This window comes from Lolium perenne, chromosome 4 (genome assembly GCF_019359855.2).
Source record: "Lolium perenne isolate Kyuss_39 chromosome 4, Kyuss_2.0, whole genome shotgun sequence".
In the NCBI taxonomy this organism is placed as follows: Eukaryota; Viridiplantae; Streptophyta; class Magnoliopsida; order Poales; family Poaceae; genus Lolium; species Lolium perenne.
In genome coordinates this window covers 156,955,338-156,978,812 of record NC_067247.2, presented here as the reverse complement: position 1 = coordinate 156,978,812, position 23,475 = coordinate 156,955,338, and the positions used below count along the sequence as shown (strand labels likewise).

At 47.6% G+C, this 23,475-nt stretch overlaps 1 long non-coding RNA gene across 1 annotated transcript; it reads right to left on the bottom strand.

The window, feature by feature from the left end:
• Nucleotides 1-20,613: 20,613 nt before the first annotated feature.
• On the bottom strand, nt 20,614-21,974 carry LOC127348698 (uncharacterized). The gene is made up of 2 exons (XR_007879877.1): nt 20,920-21,974; nt 20,614-20,695 (listed from the first exon to the last, which is right to left on the bottom strand). It is a non-coding gene; the product is annotated as an uncharacterized lncRNA (long non-coding RNA).
• Nucleotides 21,975-23,475: the final 1,501 nt, after the last annotated feature.

The window sequence follows — 23,475 nt, the reverse complement described above, 5'->3', positions numbered from 1 at the left end:
CCGGTTTGAGGGCTCAGGTGGGCGAGGGGCTTTCGTACCGGTTTGGGAGGGGCTTTCGTACCGGTTCGTGTTAGGAACCGGTACGAAAGGTCTTCGGCCAAAATTCAGACGCGTGGTGGGGCCCGGGCTGGACCTTTGGTACCGGTTCGTAACACGAACCGGTACCAAAGGGTACCCAGCCATATCAAAATCGCCCAGCTCGTCCCGAGCCCCCTGCTGGCTCTCATTTTTCTCATCTTCCTCACACTCTAAATTTTTCTCCACCTCTCACACACTCCAATAATCTTTATTTTTCTCCACCATTTTAACAAGATTAACGGCATACATCTATCCAAGGGTTAGCAATATCATCCTTCCTTCCGGCGTTCCTAATTTAGCTCAGTTCTTTGGTAGTTTTAACTCGTACTATTTTTGTAGTGCAATCAAGGTGTTCGATGAAATGCCTAAGTTAGTGATTTTATTTTTTTATATGCAATTTGAGCTGAAATTATGGTATGTTTTGTAGGTTTTAATTAGTATCATCCCCGTCCTCACCGCCGTCGATCGCTAGCGTCGTCCCCTAGCCGGCACGGTACCACCTCGGTGAGCCCCTCTTCTTTTTTATAAAAATAACTTAGTTTTATGTGATGAACTTGAATATTAATTAAGTTGGTCACTCATATATCCATGATGTTGTGTACTTAATGATTTTTGATATACATATAAAATGCAGATGAGTCGACAATGGATGTACGGTGACCGGTGCCATCCCGAGTTCATTCTTGGCATGCATTATTTTCTCAACGTGGCTGAGGCAAACGAGGCGGTCGAATGGTTTCATGTATTGTCCATGTAGTTCTGTAAGAATATGAAGGATTACTCTACCTCGAAGACCCTTCACGTCCACCTGCTGGAGAATGGTTTCATGCCCAGCTATAATTGTTGGACCAAGCACGGAGAAAGAGGAGTTATATTGGAAGACAACGAAGAAGAAGAGGATAGTGACAACTATCCCAGCTTATTCACGAAGACGGTGGTAGTAGAATGGGGAAGATGAAGCTGAAGAAGAGCTCATTTTCGATGAGCCGATTTTTGATGACCCGGATGACGATTTGGGTCGGGCCATTCTTGATGCGAAGATGAACTGCGGAAATGAAAAGGAGAGGTTGAAGTTGGAGAAAATGTTAGAGGATCACAACAAACTGTTGTACCCAAATTGCGAAAATGGTCGAGAAAAAGCTGGGTACCACGCTGGAATTGCTGCAGTGGAAGGCGAGAGAATGGTACTTACGACAAGGGATTTGAAAAGTTGCTGAAAATAATAAAGAAGATGCTTCCAGGGGAGAACGTGTTGCCCTCTAGCACGTACGAAGCAAAGAAGGTTGTCTGCCCTCTAGGATTAGAGGTGCAAAAGATACATGCATGCATCAATGACTGCATCCTCTACCGCGGGGAGTACGAGAATTTGAATGCATGCCCGGTATGTAGTGCATTGAGGTATAAGATCAGGCGAGATGACCCCGGCGATGTTGAGGGTGAGTCCACCCCCAGGAAGAGGGTTCCTGCGAAGGTGATGTGGTATGCTCCTATAATACCACGGTTGAAACGTTTGTTCCAGAACAAAGAGCATGCCAAGTTGTTGCGATGGCACAAAGAGGACCGTAAGAAAGATGTGATCTTGAGACACCCCGCCGACGGGTCGCAGTGGAGAAAAATCGACAGAGAGTTCAAGTCATTTTCAGATGACGCAAGGAACTTAAGATTTGGTCTAAGTACAGATGGCTTTAATCCTTTCGGGGAGCAGAGCTCCAGTCATAGCACCTGGCCAGTGACTCTATGTATCTATAACCTTCCTCCTTGGTTGTGCATGAAGCGGAAGTTCATTATGATGCCAGTGCTCATCCAGGGCCCGAAGCAACCCGGCAACGACATTGATGTGTACCTGAGGCCATTGGTTGAAGAACTTTTAGAGTTGTGGCGTGACGAAGGTGTACCTGTGTGGGATGAGCACGAACAAAAGGAATTTAACCTACGAGCGTTGTTATTTGTAACCATCAATGATTGGCCTGCTCTTGGTAACATTTCAGGGCAGTCAAACAAGGGATACAATGCATGCACACCGTTTAGGTGAGACTGATAGTATTTATTTGGGAAACAAGAATGTGTACACAGGGCATCGTCGATTTCTTCCAAAACAACATCACGTAAGAAAGAGAGGAAAGCATTTCGGAGGTGAGGCGAGATAACCGAACCAAGCCTACCCGCCCTAATGGTGAAGTTATATATGATATGGTCAAGGATTTAGAAGTGATCTTTTGAAAGGGTCCCGGCGGACAATCTGTTCCGCATGATGTTGACGGACACTTACACATGTGGAAGAAGAAGTCGATATTTTGGGAGCTACCCTCTTGGAAATTCTTAGAGGTTCACTCTGCAATCGACGTGATGCACGTGACGAAAAATCTTTGCGTGAACCTGCTAAACTTCTTGGGCGTGTATGGGAAGACAAAAGATACACCGGATGCACGGCAGGACCAGCAAAGTATCCACGAAGGAAACAACCTGAATCCGAGAGAAGTATCAAGGTCCTGCCAGCTATGCTCTTACCAAAGAGGAGAAGGAGATCTTTTTGAAGTCCTGAGTAGCATCAAGGTCCCGTCTGGCTTCTCGTCGAATATAAAGGGAATAATAAACATGTCGGAGAAAAAGTTTCAAAACCTAAAGTCTCATGACTGCCACGTGATTATGACACAATTACTTCCGGTTGCATTGAGGGGCTTCTGGGAAAATGTTCGAGTACCCATTGTGAAGCTATGTGCGTTCCTCAATGCAATTTCTCAGAAGGTGATCAATCCACTTACTCTACAAAATTTTACTGAAGGATGTGGTCCAATGTCTAGTCAGCTTCGAGTTGGTGTTCCCACCATCCTTCTTCAATATTATGACACATCTCCTAGTTCACCTGGTCGAAGAGATTGGCGTTCTCGGTCCTGTATTTCTACACAACATGTTCCCCTTTGAGAGATTCATGGGAGTCTTAAAGAAGTACGTTCATAACCGTGCTAGGCCGTAAGGAAGCATCTCCAAGGGCTATGGAACGAGAGGAGGTCATTGAGTTTTGTGTTGACTTTATTCCTGACCTTAAGCCGATCGGTGTTCCTGAATCGCGCTATGAGGGGAGACTGCGTGGAAAAGGCACGCTAGGAAAGAAATCAGCAACGTGTATGGACGGACATTCTTTCACTCAAGCACACTACACAGTTCTACTTAATTCCATCTTGGTGGCTCCGTACAAAGAGGAACACAAGGAGATCTTACGCTCTAAATACCCGGAGCAACGTGAAGATTGGATTGATGGAGAACACATGAAGACTTTCGGCGGTTGGTTGCAAACACGTCTCATGAATGTCACCGATGACGAGCAGCTGTACTTGTTGGCCAAGCAACCATCTTCTACTATATCGACTTTTCAAGGGTACGAGATTAATGGGAACACATTTTACACTTTCGCCCAAGACAAAAAGAGCACCAACCAAAACAGTGGTGTCCGCTTTGATGCGAGAAGATGGCAATGGGAACAAGGTCACATATTATGGGTACATAGAGGAGATATGGGAACTTGACTATGGACCTAATTTCAAGGTCCCTTTGTTCGGTGTAAATGGTTCAACTTTGAAAGACGGGTACAGGTAGACCCGCGATGCGGAATGACTACGGTGGATTTCAAGAATCTTGGGTACGACACCGAACCATTCGTCCTAGCCGGTGAAGTGGCTCAGGTTTTTTATGTGAAGGATATGTCTAGCAAACCGAAAAAAAGGAAAGAAAGGCAAGAGGACACATCATACGATGAGCCAAAGCGGCACATAGTTCTTTCAGGAAAAAGAAACATCGTGGGAGTAGAGGACAAGACAGACATGTCAGAAGATTATAATAAGTTTGACGATATTCCACCCTTCAAGGTAAAAATTGACCCAAGCATCATCTTAAACAATGAAGATTGTCCATGGTTGCGTCGCAGTAAGAAGAAAGGGAAACGAGCGAAGAAAACTCAGAAGACTAGCTAGCTACATATAGGGATCATAACTTGTGTATCTCAATATGGAAATCACTTTTGTGTAATGATGTTACTGTATGTAAGATATTAACAATGGAGATGGTTGGCTTGTTTTACTAGTTAAGTCACGCGGGCTTGCAGGGAAATTTTTCCGAGGCGGAACTTCCGAATATGCCATATATAGGGCATGTGCACCAAGGGCATATTCGAGAAGTTCCGCCACGGGAGATTTCCCAACCCTTTCCGCAACATTGTTAGAGGAGATGGAGTCTTCCACGGGCTTGCAGGAAAAAAATTCCGAGGCGGAACTTCCGAATATGCCATATATAGGGCATGTGCACCAAGGGCATCTTCGACAAGTTCCGCCACGGGAGATTTCCCAACCCTTTCCGCAACATTGTTAGAGGAGATGGAGTCTTCCACGGGCTTGCAGGAAAAAAATTCCGAGGCGGAACTTCCGAAGATGCCATAGGGCGTGTGCACCAAGGGCATCTTCGACAAGTTCCGCCACGGGAGATTTCCCAACCCTTTCCCCAACATTTGTTAGAGGAGATGGAGTCTTCCACGGGCTTGCAGGGAAATTTTTCCGAGGCGGAACTTCCGAAGATGCCATAGGGCGTGTGCACCAAGGGCATCTTCGACAAGTTCCGCCACGGGAGATTTCCCAACCCTTTCCTCCATCCATGGTGATGAAACTCTCCATCCATGTTGGCTTGTTGAGCTGCTTCCCATGGTGTATCGATGCTCCTTTTATAGGCAGAGCGTCCTTATCCTGCCGACAGCTTTAGTACCGGTTGTAGACACGAACCGGTACTAAAGGTTTCCCACGCGTCCTTATCCCACCGACGGGCGTCGTGCGCTACATACTTTATCTCATCGAGCGGGCGTCCTTATCCTGCCGACAGCTTTAGTACCGGTTGCACCCACCAACCGGTACTAAAGGTTACCCACGCGTCCTTATCCTGCCGACAGCTTTAGTACCGGTTGCACCCACCAACCGGTACTAAAGGTTACCCACGCGTCCTTATCCCACCGACAGGGCGTCGTGCGCTACATACTTTATCTCATCGAGCAGGGCGTCCTTATCCCGCCGACAGCTTTAGTACCGGTTGCACCCACCAACCGGTACTAAAGGTTACCCACGCGTCCTTATCCTGCCGACAGCTTTAGTACCGGTTGCACCCACCAACCGGTACTAAAGGTTTGCCTCGATCTGTCTTCCCGCCTATTTTCTTCCCGCGCTTTCCACCAGGTTCCCGCCTCTGTCTTCCCGCCATTTTTCACTATATATATGTAGGCTTGGCCACCATTTACATATCACATCTAGACTCATATCTGCAAACCTCATCATTCTCTCCCATGGCTTCCATCGCATCTCTAACCCCCCGGGAGGCGGAGGCGCTTTGCGCCTCGAACTACCCCTGCCCGCCGGGCTACCGCGTCCCGACCGGCTGGTTGCTAAGCGTCGGAGGCGTACCGGTCCCTCCAGTCCCTCTAGGTGTGGCGCGCGAGATGGCCATCACGAACCACTACTACTTCGAGCTCACGCGAGCAGCAGCGGAGGAATCCCCGGTGGCATCCCGACTACAGCCCGACTTGGGAAAGCTTCTTCATCAATCGGCGTGAGAGGGCGCTGCCGAGCACGAGGAGGGCGGCCCGCCTCCTCCGAACTTCAACGAGGCCGGCCGTCGGCTGTGGTGGCGCGGCCGGACTCTCCAGGGCGTCATGGCCTACCGTGGCCCCCGCTGCGCTACCCTCAGTCCCAGCCCACGCGTGCTCACCCGCCGACGTTCGAGTACCGCGACCCCGATGCCGCCGACGATGATGATGACGGCGACTACGACGACTACAGTGGCGAGTACTACAGGGCTAGGCAGGAGTATGACTGAATGACTCCCCAGTAGAATTTGGTCATGTATCTTTAATTTTCAGTTAAGCTATGTACTTTTAATTCGAGTTCAATCGTAATAAAATTTCATTCCCGCCCTTTCTTTTCCCGCGCGGCGTCGTGGCCGGAAAGTTTCCCGCGCGACGTCGGGGCGGGAAAGTTTCTGTGCGAGACGGCGTCGTGGCGAGAGTAAAGAAAAGAAATAGAATAGAGAAAAGAAATAGAAAAGAAATAGAAAAGAAAAACAAAAGCAATAGAAAAAATAAATAGAAAAGAAAAAAACATAAAAGAAAAGAAAGAAGAAACAGAAAACAAAATAAATAGAAAAGAAATATAAAAGAAAAGAAACACAAAAGAAAGGGGAACGAAAATGAAAAGAAAAGAAATAGAAAATGAAAAGAAATAGAAAATGAAAAGAAATAGAAAATGAGAAGAAAAGAAAAGAAACACAAAATAAAAGGAAAAAGAAACAGAAAGAAAGAAGAAAACGAAAAAGAAAAAAAAAACGACAAAAGAAAAGAAAACGAAAGAAAAGAAAAAAGAAACCAAAAAAACACCCTTTAGTACCGGTTGGTACCACCAACCGGTACGAAAGGTCTTTCGTACCGGTTGGTGGTACCAACCGGTACTAAAGGCCCATCCCCCTGTTTTACACTTAGCCGCGCGCGACGAAGTCCCCAAATCCCTTCTCCCGCCGCGCGACGCACAAAGCAGAGAGCCGACGCACCCACGCCGCCGACGCCGCCGACGCAACCACGCCGCCGCCGACGCAGCCGCCGCCCGCCGGCAGCCGCCGCCGCGCCGGCCGCAGCCGCCGCCGCCCGCGAGGTAACCTCCCCGGCCCTCTCCTCCTTCTTTCCCTCCCTTTCTCCTCACGCCGTCGCCTCCGCACGGTGGCGGAGCTCGTCGCCGCGGCCGCCGCCTCCGCACGCCGCGGCCACCTTGCCTCCGCACGCCGCGGCCACCTCGCCTCCGCACGCCTCGGCCACCTCGACGGCGCCTGCAGCCTAGCTCGCCTCCGCACGCCGCTCCCCACCTCCCACGCCAGGGCCGGCCAGGTGTTTGACAAAATGCCGCCGCCCGCCTTCGCGTACGGGGACGCCGCCTACAAGGCCGTCGCCGCCGGCCGCCGACACGCGTGCGCGGTGGACGCCATGGGCGGGCTCGTGTGCTGGGGCGACGGCAACCGGCGGCAGCGAAGGACTCGAGCCGCGGGAGGTTGCCTAGCCCGTCGACGTCGAAGCGCGGTGTCAGGCTGCCCAGCCGGGGCGCTGCAGGCCAGCGAGGCTGAGCGACACAGCGTGCTCCCTCGCCAATCCATGCTCGCCCACGCGGAGCACGGGTTGGCCCGGCGTGGCCAGTCCTGCTCCTGCGCCCGCAGCCGCAGCCGCAGCCCGAGCGAGCCCCGCAGCGTGTAGACCCCCGCGAGCCGCAAGATCTGCTCGCGACATCAGGTTACCCTGCTACCCGAGCGCCGCCACCGGCAGCAGCAGCACGCCCAGAGCCCAGCGCGCGCATCATCTATCACCTAGTCCGCCGCTGCCCATGCCTGCACTTGGTCCGCGACCAGGACTGCTAGTAGGCTACAGCTGCTGTTCTGGCCGTGCGGCGTTGACCGATGGATTTTGTTTTCTTGGATTGCATTTCACATTTGTACTGTGTATGCGTATGCTTGATGCATAGCCTGATTCAAGCATCAAGTACTCTCCTATTTTGTTTAGTTCCGCTTCTGAAATCTTGAGAGGCGTTTGTGTATTTTGTTTAGTTCTTCCTCTGAAATCTTAAGAGGCATTTGTCTAAGCTCATTGTTGATACATGTGCAGCAATGCAGGGAATTTTGTGCGCGTCTATTGATTAAATGAATGGAAAATGGGCAAATCGCAAACGATTAGCAATATGATGCCATTGCATTATCACTAGGTGTTCCGACACTCTATGGTTTCGCTATTAATCGGTTTACATAGAGAGAAGAGCGAGAGGAGGAGCGCCGAGTGTTAGGGTTAGGGTCCGTAGCGGTGCCGAGTCTGTGGCGGTGCCGCCGCGACATAGAGAGAAGAGCGAGAGGACGAGCGCCGAGTGTTAGGGTTAGGGTCTGTAGCGGTGCCGAGTCCGTGGCGGTGCCGCCGCGACATAGAGAGAAGAGCGAGAGGAGGAGGGGGAACACCGTGTCCGTGGCCGTGGCGGTCCGTTAGGTTTTTTTGCTTTCTTCATTTCAATTGTTATCCATCTAGCAATCTGTTATATGATCATTACATGATGAATGAAATACAATTGCTTTCTTAATTTTGCAGTGACATTGAGGTATGGAGGACGGCACCTTCGTCCGAGATGAGGAGGGGGAAGAAGCGGTGCAGCGATTGATCTATGAGAGTGCCCGTGGTCCGGAACCCGACGATGGAGATGACAACGAGTACGCCGACTTTCTGAATGATTTTGGCGAGGGACTTGAGTCTGAACAAGTTAGAAAAGACAATGAAGTGTCCATCACAAACTCCGGCGAGGTGTATATCTATGTATCAATTAGTCTGTGTTCATCCCTAGATGCATTCATTTATTTGTATTGCACTTATTAACGAATAATTTTTTCTTTTAGCCTTCTGGATCATCGAGCAAGTCTGTTAGAACAAAACGAGGCCCGACGCGGGTGCTAAAGGGCGAGGGCAGGTTAGCCCTCACGGCATTCAAGGCTAATGGTGAACCAGTGGAGCCCAAGGAGTTTTGCCGCAAATTTACAAGTCAATCCGGAGTTATTGTTAGGGACCATGTACCGATCAGCATTCAAGAGTGGCATAAGCCGAAGAACCCGGAGAGTGGTGCTACTTATGTCAACGACAGCATGAAAAAATTTCTTTGGGAAACGCTACTGACAAAGTTCAGCCTACCGGAAGACATGACGGAAGGCCAGAAGGATAAAGTCAAGGAATGGACATGGAAGAAGATGGCCATACAATTCCGAGCTTCAAGAAAAATTTATGGGACAAATATAAGAATGAAGATCCAGTATTCGATGATAATACCGAAAATCTAGTGAAGATAAAAGATCAACTGGGCCGCATTTAAGGAGTATAAGAAATCGTCTAAGTTTGTGTCCCGATCGAAGAAAAATACCGAAAATGCTGCAAAGAAGAAACTTCCGCATCATTTGGGGTCAGGTGGCTACAAGAGTGCCATTCCGAAGTGGACAGCGTTTGAGAATAAACTGATGGATCATGGAATCACTCCACAGACATGGGACTGGCCCGAACGGTCCAAGTTATGGTTGTTCGCTCATGGGGCAGGGTTGGACCCAAAGACAGGGTTGATCGTTGCGAAGGGAAAATGGAAGGAAAAAATTGAGGCAATTGTACCGAAGCTTGTAGATGCAATTGAAAAGGTCGAGAAGGGAGAGTACATTCCCGATCGAGAGAATGACGAGCTGACACTCGCTACGGGGAACCCCGAACATGTTGGACGGGTACGAGCTCGCCCAGGTCTCACCATGAAGGAAGCGTGGCCGGACAGCGCCGACACTTATAGAAGCCGTTCGCGAAAGAAGAAGAAGGACGCCGACATTGTAACGGAGTTGTTATCTAGGGTGGAGGCTCTTGAGAGAAATCGAGAGGGCACCCGATCAGCCGCTGTTTCTACGGGATCCACAAGCCGATGCTGCCCCATCTCAGCGAAGAAGCAGTGTCGGTTCCTCGCATCTTGACGGATGTGGAGGAAGCTACCCCGTGGATTATGTCACGGAGAAGACAGATTGCGAGCTACATATGTTAATCAGGACCGCGTCTGTTAAGGTGGCGGTCGGCTATGTGTACCCAAGTGAAGATGGAGCAATGCACCATCATATGCCCATTCCACCTGGTTGTGTTCGTGTCGGGGTGGATGAAGTTGTTTCGGGGTTTGAAAAAGTGGAGCTTGATATTCCTAGAGGTGAAGATGAGAGGACAGGCGATGTCAAGCACGGTTTCGCCCTATGGCCGAAGAAGTACGTCGTCCTTTGCAAAGGCCACCGACTCCTACACATGAGCAGCAAATGCCATCGACTCCTCCCGGTGGCAGTCCTGGTGAGCAGCCAAGTCCACACCTACCTGAGAGGGACCCCAGCGTGAGTCCACCATCTCGAGATCCTCCGCGTAAGACAGCGTCCGTTAAGCGGAACGGTACGCCGCCTAGGAAGAAAGCTAGAAAGGAGAAACAACTGCCGCCTCCTGAGAAGTTACCTTGGGAAAAAACTCCCGAGAGGAAAACGCGGAGGCCGTTAAGGCCGAGGTGAAGAAATTTTTTGCACCGAAAGTGCCAGAGATACCTTTCGAGAAGACACTAGATCGGGAGAAAGTTGTGCGTACCGTTGACAATCTATATGACCCTGTACCATCGCCGCCATCTGACTATGCGCGTTCTATTGAAAGGTCGTATGACAAGATGATCGAGGCGACAAAACCCGTTAAATCGGGTATCAGGGAGATAAAAGGGATACACGGTGTCTACCAGCTCGGACAACAACCCGTTCAATCGGTCGCCCCTCTCAAGGTGTTTGACGGGAAGACCGTTCAAAGTTCTCGACAAGACGCAACTGATTACGCCTTAGCTGAACGAGCATATCAGTTTGTTCAAGGGAAAGATTTGGTCGAGAATCTCAGGAAGGTACCAACATGTATGCGTAACTTGCATTCGTGGTACCTTAAGGCCTCAAAGGAAGGGATCGAGACTATCATGGTGCGAGTTAGGGAAGAGCACTACTTCCAGGAGTACTGTGTGAACGTTGACTTCGCCGAACTCTTTCAGTTATACAATCTCCGGGCCCTCGACAAATCAATCATCGGTTGCTATTGTCTCGTAAGTGATTTATTTATTTAATTTGAGAAGTCGTTCATTGTCTGCAGATTATAATCTTTTGTGCGCTATATTATGCAGATCGAAGATGCTCGAATGCAAAAGGGACGATATCACGGACATTGGGTTCATTGACCCGAACACAATGCATGTCAAAACCATAGATGATCCCCTCTATAACAAGGATACACCGCAGACTTTGCTAAGGTTTTTGAAGCGACAACGTGACAAAAAGCTAATACTTTGGCCTTACAACTTCGAGTGAGTCTTACTGTCTTATAACACATTATATTTTGCTCACCGTATGTCAAAATTTTAACTAATGACTACATATTGAAACGTGCGTAGGTTTCACTTTATTCTTCTCGTCATCAATTTGGAAATTGGAGAAGTTGAAGTCTTGGACTCACTAACCAAAGAAAAGGATCTATACGTGTCTTGTTTTTTAATGCTTAGAAGGTAATTTGAATTCTTATCGGTTTGTTTCGTTAATTTCCTGCTTTGAACTAATTGATGACTCTTTTATGCATTTTCTTTTGTCGAGCAGCGTATGGCAAACTTTCATCAAGGAAGATACGTCCCGTGAATGGCCACCGAAGCTGCGATGGCGTGCGAAAGTAAGTAGTACTACCTAGGTCCACACACCTTTCAATTATCATACTTGACTATTGTTTGATTGAATTATATTCTTGTAAAGAAATGCCCGCAACAACCTCCGGGGACCGATCTCTGTGGATTCTTCGTTTGCGAGTTCATCCGCAGAATTGTCAACGAGAGAACGAATAATGAGAGAAATAAAGAGGTACAAAAACAATCTTCACAAATTTGTTTTGTTATCATAAGTTGTGCCGAGTTTCAGTAATAGTTGTTTCATGTATTCATTTGTATCTTATTCTTTTATAGTTGGCAAGAAAGCGGAACAAGCTCTCAATCGATGACCGCTTCATAGCAATAGGCGAGGAATTGGCGGGATTTTTCCTTCGGGACGTCATACCACCACTCGCAGAGCACCACAATGAATGAAGATGTACATGTTACATATATCGTTGACTCGAAGAGTACCACTATGCTACATGTAATAGACATATATAGAGTACGCCTCGGAGAGCACCACTATGCATGAAGATCGATCTTCATGCATAGTGCTACTTAATTTGCGATCTCATGCAATAACATGTGTGTTATATTATATGCACCAACTTGCTATGCATCATCTTGATCTTCATGTACTACCTAAACCCAAACGCGTTTCTGGTGCATCGACGCGATATGAATCAAACCGATATCCCTAAACCTCTCCGAAACCCTAAAAAGCCAATTCTCTGCCGCGGCAGAGATTTGGGAAAATTCCCTGCCGCGGGGGGAACCTTTGGTACCGGTTCGTATTACCAACCGGTACCAAAGATCCTCAGCCCTGAGCTCTCCTGGTGGCCCACGTGGAGGCCCGTTTTATACCGGTTCGTAAGCAACCGGTACGAAAGGGGGGGGGGCTTTAGTGCCGAATAATTTGTACCGGTTGCAAAACCGGTACGAATGGCCCTCTGGAACCGGTATAGATGACCGTTTTTCTACTAGTGTAAATGAAACAGACAAGTAACCAAGCACTAACATCCTGCCAGTGACCCAATGGCTCACTGCAAGCATCAGATGATGCTTGAGCAAGCAGTAACCCTCACTAGCACAAGTGCATGGGTCACACAGACACCAGGATGAGCACCAGATAGGCACAGGCAATGAGTAAACATGAAAGCCACAAGCAAGTGGTGATCAATTGATCACCAGAGCCTGCTAGGGCATGCCACTGCAGGCTAGAATCAATTAATGGCATCACATAGGAATTATATGAATTAAGCAGCCACAGTAAGCAACAATTGCATCACAGGCTAACACATAAACCAAGTTTATAATTGTATCCAGAAGCATATCATCAAGGAATTGATGAATATGGTCAACAATTAAGCAAGGCCAAGCCTACCATGAGCCAGGACTCAATAACCACCACACAAACAACATTCTCTCTTGCTAAACAGCAAGAACCACTCACAATAATGAACTAAGGGGGGCAGAGCATATCACAGCACAAGCCAGCAAGCATGGCAGAAACAGCACAGCAAGCAAGCATGGCAGTAGCAGCACAGCAAGCAGCACACGCATGGCAGTAGAGCTCGGCACAGCTTAGGCACCAGGAATAGCAGGCAGTGACCAGAGCTAGATTAGAAGGAAAGGAGAAGAGGAAGGACAAGCAGTAGAGCAGTAGGGAGGCGAGGAGCACTTACAGGTGACGCGGGCGAAGAAGCGCGGCCATGGCGGCCACGGCGGCACACGCCGGAGGCATGGCAGTGCCAGGCCAGGCCTGGTCATGGCAGCGCCGCCACGCCCAGCAACACCATGGCCAGGCGCGGCAACACCGCAGCATCAGGGGCGCCGGCAGGCGGCGCATCACCATGAATCCTTGCGGCCAGGGTTGCAAGCGAGTTGAGGCCGCGCGGTGGCGAGGACGAATCCGAGATCGACGTGGACCACCGTGTCCGCCGTCGAAAGGCAGATCAGATCCACCTGATCTCGCCGGAGGCGACGGCCTGAGTCGGTCGGAGAAATTCCGAGAAGGGGGCGGCGACGAGAAAATCGCTAGAGAGGAGAAGGGGATTAGGGTTTCGGTGCGAGGAGAGAGGAGAGAGCGAGTGGGCCGACCGAGCCAACAGAGCGGCTCGGGTTCGACCTAACCCGTTGGGCCACCCTGACAGGTGGAGCCCAAGGGCATTATAGTCATTTCACAAAATGAGTTAATAACAGAAACTTTGAAATTACATAAGAAATATTTAAAAGCTCTAAAAAAAATAATTAAAAATATGAAAATTGATCAGCATAAAATTCTCTATCTAAATAAAATATCAAAGAGAATTTTTGAAGACAACTAAGAATAAGTCTTAATTTGATGATTTAAATAATCATTTACATCACACATATTATTTTCAATAATGAAAATAAGTCCATTAATGCATTTGGATTTTAAAAACACCTTGACAACATTTCAAGGTTGTATTTACCCTAAACAGAGTATCTCCAAATCTATCTTAGTATTAACCTCTTACATGAAATAATAAATGTCATCGGAAGGGGGGAACAAACCCTAAAACTGGAATCATGCATAATTGCTTCTTTAACCATTGCCCTTATCGGACAATGATGCTATTTTTCAGAAACAGAGGACAAGGGTCAGTCCACACCATCCAACTGCAAAACTTTGCAGTGTTCAGGCTAGTTCATCACTTGCTCATGTCATTTGAGTATTTCTATCAAATTACTTGCAAAGTACTATGGTTATCACTATTGCATAAAACCCAAAACCACTACTTTCATAACTATGAATATGACTATGTGGTGGGCAATGGAACCATGGATTGTGTTGATATGGTGGAGGTTCCATTGCAAGGGTTTATATCCATCTAGGATTAAACAACAAATGTCGTCCAGTGATTTTTGTGCCGTAATAACCGTGTTAACCATAAGATCTGGAGTGGGACGGAATAGCCAATCGTATTTCCACCTCTTGTACATCAACGGATGCGCTTTCCGTAGACACTTGTATCCTGAGGGACAAGCGGTAGGCTGGGGAAGCCTAAAGTCCCCACGGTAATGCGGTCTATGATGGATTGTAAGATGTCCGGAACGGTCTATCCATGATTGATAGGGGAGGGCATATAAAATTGTTCGGAACGGTCTACCTTAATCGGTATAGGGGAGAACAAATGCCCGGAACGGTCTCACCATGGATATAGGGGAAGACAGTCTTACAAAAGGGTGGGTGTGCGAGGTAGCGGAGGAATATGATTGGCTATGACCTTATACCGGGCCTCACACCATAGGAAGTGTGGACGGGAAAGCTGCCCGGTTGGCACCAAGGTTAAGATCTCTTATGGGTAAAGCAACACACCTCTGCAGAGTGTAAAGAACCGTGACCTGTCACTCCCTGTTCCGGGATATGGAACTGCGAACGCGGCCGGAAAGGAGCTCCATGAAGTTCTAGTAAACCGGTGAAGGCTGACGGACATAGCTCTTTGAAATAAAAGCAATCTCTTGAAGAAATGTTTATCAAAACCTGCATTGATATTAGACTTCCTGGTCTAATATCGTAGCTAGTCCATTAAACACCTCTTATCTATAATGAACTTGTTGAGTACGCTCGTACTCATCCCACTCTTAAATCCCTTGCTTAGATTGTCTGAATCGTCTGGAGGAGGACTATGACAGCCCTGAAGGAGCCGAGATCATCGGCTATGAAGAACCAAACCTCTCTGGAGGTATTGAAGGCGTAGACTACCTCATAGTCTACGGAACCGGGGAGGCTTCCGGAGGAGATCAAGCCTAGAAGCATCGAGTAGTAGTAGTAGCTGAGCAGCCCGAACTCTTATTACTTAGCTGCTCGAGAGAATAAATGTATAACTTAATGAGACTTCTATATTGTAAGCTAAGTTGGGTTCGCCTCGAACCCAGGAGTATCCCTCTTAGGACCCAAGAGGAGCTCCGAGACGATATGTGTATTATGCTTGTAATAATAAATGAATGAGTTATGGACCTGCTATGTTCTGTTGTACTACTCTGAGGGATGTAATATTTGCGGAATGGTACTTCGTGAATGTTATATCAACGACTAGCATACTACAACATGCAGTGGTATGCAGGGTCACCACAGAAACCCTAGACCCAGGTCTCCCGGATCGGACGATAGCGGCGCGCAACGCTGTACTCCATGTTGGGGGTATCGTTTTCGGAGCAGACAACGGATGGTGGTGGTGCCGAGGTGGAGCGGTGTGCTTTTGCTGTGTCGGCGTCGTCGAGTCGCCGCGGCATGGTGCAGTGGTGTCTCGGGACGGATGCAGTGTGATGGACATGCGCAGGATGGTGGAGTCGTCTGGCGCCGTGGCGGCATCGATGGCAAGCCTGGCATGGTCAATGCGATGATCTCTCTTGAAGATAGAGTCGAGGAAGACAGCGGTAGCAACTTCTATGGCGTGTGCGTTGGCGTATGCTGAGAGTCTGCTTGGCTGGATGTGCTTCTCATCTGCTATTGGGCGGCCTGGGAAGGCATTTGGTTTTTGGATGATATGAGTTGGTGAATTGTCACCCCCTTCATCCCTCTGTAGGTTTAGCGAGGTGGCTTTGAGTTTGATCTTTTGTATTGCTCTTGTAAGGTGTTGCGAATAATCTAATAAAAAAGCCGTGTGCATCCTTTGGATGCAGAAGCTGGGCGATATTTCCCCCGTTTCGAAAAAAAAACGAAAAGATTATGCATATTCTGCATGCAAACCAGCCCATTCACACAACTGGTTTATGCATGTTACATACGTTATTGCAATATCAAATATACTGTCTCCATGTAAATTTCAGATAGTAACTGTTGACTTGCCCTTTCAGCTAAGACAAATTCAGTCAGCACTCCCAACAGACATCACTATTAGTATGAAAGAAGAAACTGAATTAACAAAAGCATTTGCATGTTAAACCATAAGAGCTGATGCATTTATTAATGATTACCTTCAGACCATAAGAGCTCATGCATTAAGATTTAAGATGGCTATATGAAAAAGAGAACAAAACAACTACAACACAATTAAAAGGAAACAGACCGATCGTGTTATGGGCTATGACAATTTCCATTATGTGAAGGTACAATCATCCCAGCGAGAAAACAAGAGCGACCATACATGAACCAGTGATTTCTTCAGGACCGGCGTACCTGGCAAGATTGGTGGCGCCGTCGACCTGGTTGCGGCGGCGGTCGCCTGGGATGCAGGACGGGGCCGACCTGGTGGCACCCTCAGTCGCCCGCGATCCAGGACGTGGCCGACCTGGTGGCGTCGCTCGTCGGCGATCCGATGAGGTGGTGGCGGTGAGCTGACCGGGTGGCGGTGTCGCTAGATCTGGTGGTGGCGGTGGCGTTTCTGGCTACTGGATCGCGTGCTTGGCCTTGTAGAATTTTACGATTATCCAATTGTTCCTTTTTACATGTAAATTATCCAATTGTTGGCCGGGCTGAAATACTGCTGGTTTCATTCCCCCCCCCCCCCCCCCCCCGCCCCCCCGTAATGTACCTCTTTTTGGGCTGACGGGCCTAATTTAACTCGATAAATCCTAGCCCTTGACTCTTATCATACTTCTTCCTTTTGAGGTGTGGTAAAAGGTACCGTAAAACAATCCTTATTTTATAAATGCAAAATGGTTTTAGAATAGCTAATTAAGATCCTTTTATGAATAGAGGTAGTATAATAAAATCCTTAAGCACAATATTGCATTCCCTTTAACATAACAAGCTACTTTGTACTACCCCCATTCCATAAACAAGGCATATAAATTTAATTAAAAGGCGGTGTGTTCTAAGTTTGACTAAACAAATAGTAGAAAATATCAACATCAACAATATTGAATAAGTACATTATAAGAATATATGTTGTATGGTGAATCTAGTGGGTTTATTGTTCAATAATATCCCTAAAGAGTTCAACATTGTTCTTCATGTAACTGCAGCAACATAACATTTGAAACTTGCATTCAACATATCTCTCGATAGGCTATGATCTAACCAAACTCCACCTTGAACTGAAAACTATTAAAACGATGATCATACCAGCGGGAAAACATCGAACATGGATGGAGCAGAATCCTTTCTTTTCTTGTCGCCGGTCCAAATAGCAGTACACTTATTTCCAAAACTATACAGCGCATCCTCATAACCATTTTGCGCGAACAACGCTCGCATATCAACTTGCCATATAGAAAACCTTGTGGCATAATCCAACATGGGAAGGTCATACTTCATGGTCGATAAAACGGTGATCACAAGGTAGTATAAGACAGAGAAAATGCTTTATAGAATTAAATTTCAGAGCAGAAACTAGAAAAGATAGCACCTGGTACTGTTTTGAGTGGACTGTAGCAACGGAGATGAAAAAGCGCTTCACGTGATTGCCTCGGGCTGGTCGATCTGCTGTGCTGCTACTACTGTATTTGCTTTGGCTACAGGTAGTACTAGGTCGCGCGCGGATGGATTTTCTCCTCGGTGATCCACGCGCGGCAACGGAATCCGGACAGAAACAAACTTGAACACGGTCGCAAGAAACATATCGGAACGACTGGATGCTAGCAATCTCAGCGCCTTGACAGACGCAACGCGATGCGATGAAATACAACTCCCACGAGGAAGCGGCGCACAGGACGCCGATCGACGGAACAGTGTCGACCTCGTGGATACTTGTAACAAAAGCGCGAACCACAATACCTTGCTGAAGCTTCCTGATGTCGCGAGACTACCTCTGTTGATCTAAAACGGAAAAGTCTCCCGAGACAGCGGTTCAATTTTAAAATCTTGTGCTCCGACACTTGTGACAAAAGCGCGTAACAAAAATAAATCAAACTAAGAAACAAAAACGCCAAATTTTCACGTGAAAAAACCTAAACGGGAAAAAATCACGTAACGTACAACAGTGTACTCCCTCCGGTTCATATTAATTGACTCTAATATGGATGTATCTAGACACATTTTAGTTCTAGATACATCTATTTTGAAGTCAATTAATATGGATCGGAGGGAGTATCATAATTTTTGGAAAGAGTATTAAAATACACGAGAGAATATACCCTCTACGTGCTTCAATATGATGGAACTCTCTCGATATATTTTGGATGTGTTTGGTAGACTGAATGAACTCGGATTTTCTTATCTCATCCCAACATTTCCCATTTTTTATGTTTGGTAGGTCGGGTTTGCCCACCTCATAAGGAAAAGGGCTCTCAGCTCTGCCTAATAAAGAAGCTCGATTTGAGCTTTGCAGGTCAGCCTGGCTCAACTCATCCGAAAATACTCCCACAACCGGCCTCAAACCCGGTAGGGTCACTCGCCTAGAGCGTTTTGACCAGTCATTCTACTCCCCCCCTCCACACACACAGACACACAACACCTCCTCGTGGTCGCCTTGTCGCAGAACACCTCCTCCTGGCCTCTCCCGCTGTCTAGCCAGCGCCGGCACGATGCGTCGTGGCGGACGAGACCCAGCACCGTCGACCAGCAGGACCACCTGCTCGCCCCACTAGTAGCTCATGCTCGCACCACCACAGCCGAGACGTAGCCCCGCCTACTCGCACCGCCGCGGCCGAGACACAACTCCGCCACAGCCGCCTGCTTGCACCACTAGCAGCTCCTGCTCGCGCCGCCACGGCCGAGACGCAGCCCCGCCTACTCGCGTCGCCACGGCCGTCTCCTCGCGCGACCACGAAATCCTTCGTTGCCTACCGCCGCCTCCACTCCCGACCACATGAAGTCGGCAAGCACCCAGCCCTACAATGGATGGGTTGGTTGTGACTGCAAGGACCGATTGCTTTTTCTTTTTCTAATTAGGGACCTTTGTGTAAACTTTTGGGTTTCACTTTTTGTATCAGCCCTAGGTTACAGATTGCAATGAAACATGTCTTAACACATACGAGCTACCAAACAACATCTCAGTTGAGCATCTCTCAACATATACTGGCTACCAAACATGTGACAAAATCTCACCTCTGTTAAACTATATAAGTAGATTGTCTAACTCTTTCCATTAGATCGGTGTTTTGAAATAATTGGTTAGTGCATGAAGCTTAACATGGTATCAGAGCCAGGGTCTCGAGTTTAAGTTCTGGTTTTCACAATTTATTCTATAAATTGTTGTTATCTCCCTCCTGTCTACGTACTGGCCTTTAGAGTCATACGTCTCTGTTTACACGTGTTGACTTGTCTCCGCGTTACAGTGAGGGGGATGTTAAACTATATAAGTAGATTGTCTAACTCTTTACATCAGATCGGTCTTTTGAATAGTTGGTTAGTGCGTGAAGCTTAACAACCTCAAACAACTCTCTTTCATGGTAGATACGAAATAGAGTTGTAGATGTGCTACGTCTAGCACGTTTAGCATGACGTAGTTCGTTAGGACTCCTTAGAACAGTTAAATAGGATTCGGATCATATTCAGCAGTAACTAATACAAGTTTAAATCAAATATACCGCAGAAAAAGTTCACCATCTTGAACTTTCAGTGCAGGATGATCAACCATTTGATTATCAAGGGCCACTCGCTGAGGTAGAGCATGTACCTAAAGAATTTTCCGCTTTTCCTAATATGCGCAATGAAATTTGAGATGTAGATGTCCATTCGCAACTGAAGGCGGATCTAACTGCGCATTTGTGGGCGAGAAGAGGAGTCGCCAATAATGTATGATTTTATTTCTATTTATTTGGTTGTATGAATAATTTAAGTATTATTTGTTTGATTGATTGTATGAATAATTTAAGTACTATTTATTTGATTGCATGAGTAATTTAATACTATTTGTGTGATTGTATGAATTATTGAATATAGTATGAATAAAATGTGATTGATATTGTTTTAAAATATTGCAAAAACAAAAAAAAATTGAAGGCCGCCGTTTGGGAGGCGCCGGTGTGGGAACATCGTCCCCGAACGAAAGATGCACTGTTAGCGCCCTCTATATAGCAGTATCGGCGCTCCTGCCGACTACTATTCAGGGCCACCGGTGGAGATGCTCTAAGTATGAGTCCTTAGTTACGCACCGCGTGCGGATCACGATTGTGAGTATGATTTAGACTTGTCGAGGAGAGGACAAGCCTCGTGCTATATTCGGGCGCATCGAGTGGCGCTCCGGCGAGGACGGCGAAGAAGCCGATGGCTCCGAATCCGGCTCCGAGCAGGTGACCTGGACACGCAGAGTGTCGTCTCTGCAGCATGCCTTCCGGGATCTGCATGCCTGTTTACTCCTGCCCCACGACCATGGTATGTGGTAGTTTTTTTTTGTCGAATTTTCCGTATGAGCTCTTATTTTAGGTATTGACTAGCACAAAACCCGTGCGTTGCTACGGCCGAACAAATTTCAACGTAGCTACACGGATAGTAAACTGGTTTCTTAAATCTGCACAAACAGATGAAAGAGGTTAATGTCAATAGTAGACCGATGTCTCCTATTTCTAAAATGCAATTTCATATAAATGGTCAAAATGAGTGCACTTTGGTAGAATGGTAGCCCTATGAATAAATTCTTCCAAATCCAATTTCCTTATATATATTTAAAAAAGTCGGTCAGAAAAAGTTGGTCATAAAGAAGCCAATAACAAGTATTGGTGAAATGTATTTAACCTGCCAATTATGCAGCTGAAACATAGACACCTCACATCATCTTTAAACTATGCTCCTCGGCTGCACTTTCTGCAAGATAATTTAGAGATGTGCATGTTACTATGTTAGACACCATCCGAAAAGAGTTGCAAGAAACGCGCTACAACTACAATCACATACCATCATGGTGCAAACTCAGCCACAAACGAACTCACAAGATAAACGTATTCAAGGGAAAATTCATGCATTGCTAAGCAAACAGCATATGTAAATAGCAAGCTACTATGATGATTGTAACTTAATTTTGCAGAACACTGATGTAGAATGCAGACGAATTAGTACTTATGTCCCGCAGGATGCAGCTAGATGCATGTGCTTGCCACTGTCTTCTTTCATCTCGAAGTTTTGGAGTACCTCCACCAGATCTTTGGGCAAGTAATGAAGAGATTCACACTGTCGTGGAAAAAGCATCTACATCTGCATCAATAGTAAGGCAAACGCCAATCTATGAGTCCTCCACAACTTCATGGAACGTATAGTGTGGCTTGGATTGCAGGAGCTCCATGCAGCACATAAGCGGCGGAGCAGGCTGCTGAAGCAGCGCACGAGATCGAACTCCGTTCTCTTCGATGCAGATGTCGCTCTCATCTTTCTTTCAAGCAGCATCTTCATCAGCTATCGACAGTGTTATAATTCATTCTTCGGTAGTATGAACGCTGCTACTCTAAGTTTCAGTTTACGCTATTGTTTTCTTCTGTGATTTCCGTTGGGATGGGAGGGCAGGGGCGGCATCTGGAGGTGGCCGTCTGGCCGAAATTGCTCGAACACCCCATCCACGAGCTGCAGGAGCTCAAAATCGGCAGACGATCCTCAGCCACGAGTTCGAGCTGTAATAATCGCGAGTTGCTTCTTATCCCCAGCCTTCCCATGCGCGACGCCTGCCCACTTTGCCCCTCCTCAACCCAGGTGCGGCGCTCGCCCCGTCTGGCCCTCCGCGGCTCCACCCATCCTTGGCAGGGTCCGAAGCGGCCCGAGCAGAGAACCTAGTCGTGGATAGGAGAGAAGGTATTCCGGTTGCCAAAGATCCGATTTGATCTGCTCGATTGCGCATCTGATATTCTGATTTGACGCGTTGACTTCGCGACGTCCTCCCGTGGCCTCCGCCGTGGCCGAGCTCCTCCGCCCCTGCCTTCGTGCGCCCTCGACACAAGGGGACTCACCCTCACCTCGTGCGGCCGTCCAACTCCAGGCCGGCCGCCGCCTCAAACTCATCGCCATGAACCTCCCCTCGTCGACATGAGCAAACCCCCACCTCTTCTCAAGGGGCATGGGTGCGATGTGCGGATACCAATTTTCGCGAGGAAGAAGCACGGGAGAGGAGGAGAGCACCAGTCGAACCATTCAATCATCCCTTGATCCTACTTGCTTGGCCGGCAGCGGGAGTCGCGCGGCTCAAGCAGTTCTGTTAGAAGGAGACAAAAAGAAAAGAATAAACGAACAGGTATTATGGCATTTTGATGTATTATGTAGATTGGTGGGAGGGCAAAACGGTCCCCAAAAAAAACGTTGACGAAACTTTTTGGCAGAAACCTTAGCTCATATGGACCAAACCGAGGAAACGCTTCTCCCTTTATTATTAGGTATAGATCTACAAATAGAATATGGGCAGGGAACAGACAAGTAGTTTTAAACTAACTGACCTTCACTATACTGCAAGTGGTCAGCTAGTTTTGGATCATAGACAGGACAAGATGTGTTCAGTCCAATGTGATAATGGCTCAAAAATCCCGGGCTCCTTTGCTTTTCTAAGAACTGTATTCAGGGCGTTGGTGTATAGAATAAAATAAAAAGCGTAAGGGACATTCGATTCCCCAAACGTAGTCTTCTCGCATGCTAGAGCTTAACCCCACCTATCAAAATGACATGTTTTACAAAAAAATAAATTAATACCCAGTAGATATCAATTATATCCGACCTTAGTAACCATATTGTCACTAGTAGAAAACAGACATTTCGTCCGGGCCTTTAGTCCCGGCAGTGTCCTGGACCGGGACTAATGGTCCAGAAGCGTCGCCCCGAAACCATCCCATGGTGCGGTAACCATTAGTCACGGTTTTTATGAGCCTCTAGTTTCGTATTGGGATACAAGCCGAGACTAAAGCTCCAGCGCCTGCTGGCACCCCCTTTAGTCCCGGTTGGTGACACAAGCCGGGACTAAAATCAAACTGTTTGGTTCCCGCGCGGAAATCGATCGTCGTCGCCATTACTGATTATCGTCGGAAGTTGCATCGGCACACGGAAATCGACCGTCGATCGGAAGTTGCATCGCCGTCGCCGGTCGGCCACGGGAATTGATCACCCGGTGGCTGGCATGTTCACCTCCCTCACCTATATATGCATCTTCACATCTCCTCCATTAGCCACATCTTCACATTCTCCATTAGCCATCTCTCCTAAAGAGCTCTCTCCCGCACCGACCCCAATGGAGCAGCTCGCGCGCACCCTCTCTCTACCCCGATCTCGGGTGTACTACCTCACCACCGAAGAGATGCACTTAAAGATCACGGTCACTCCTCG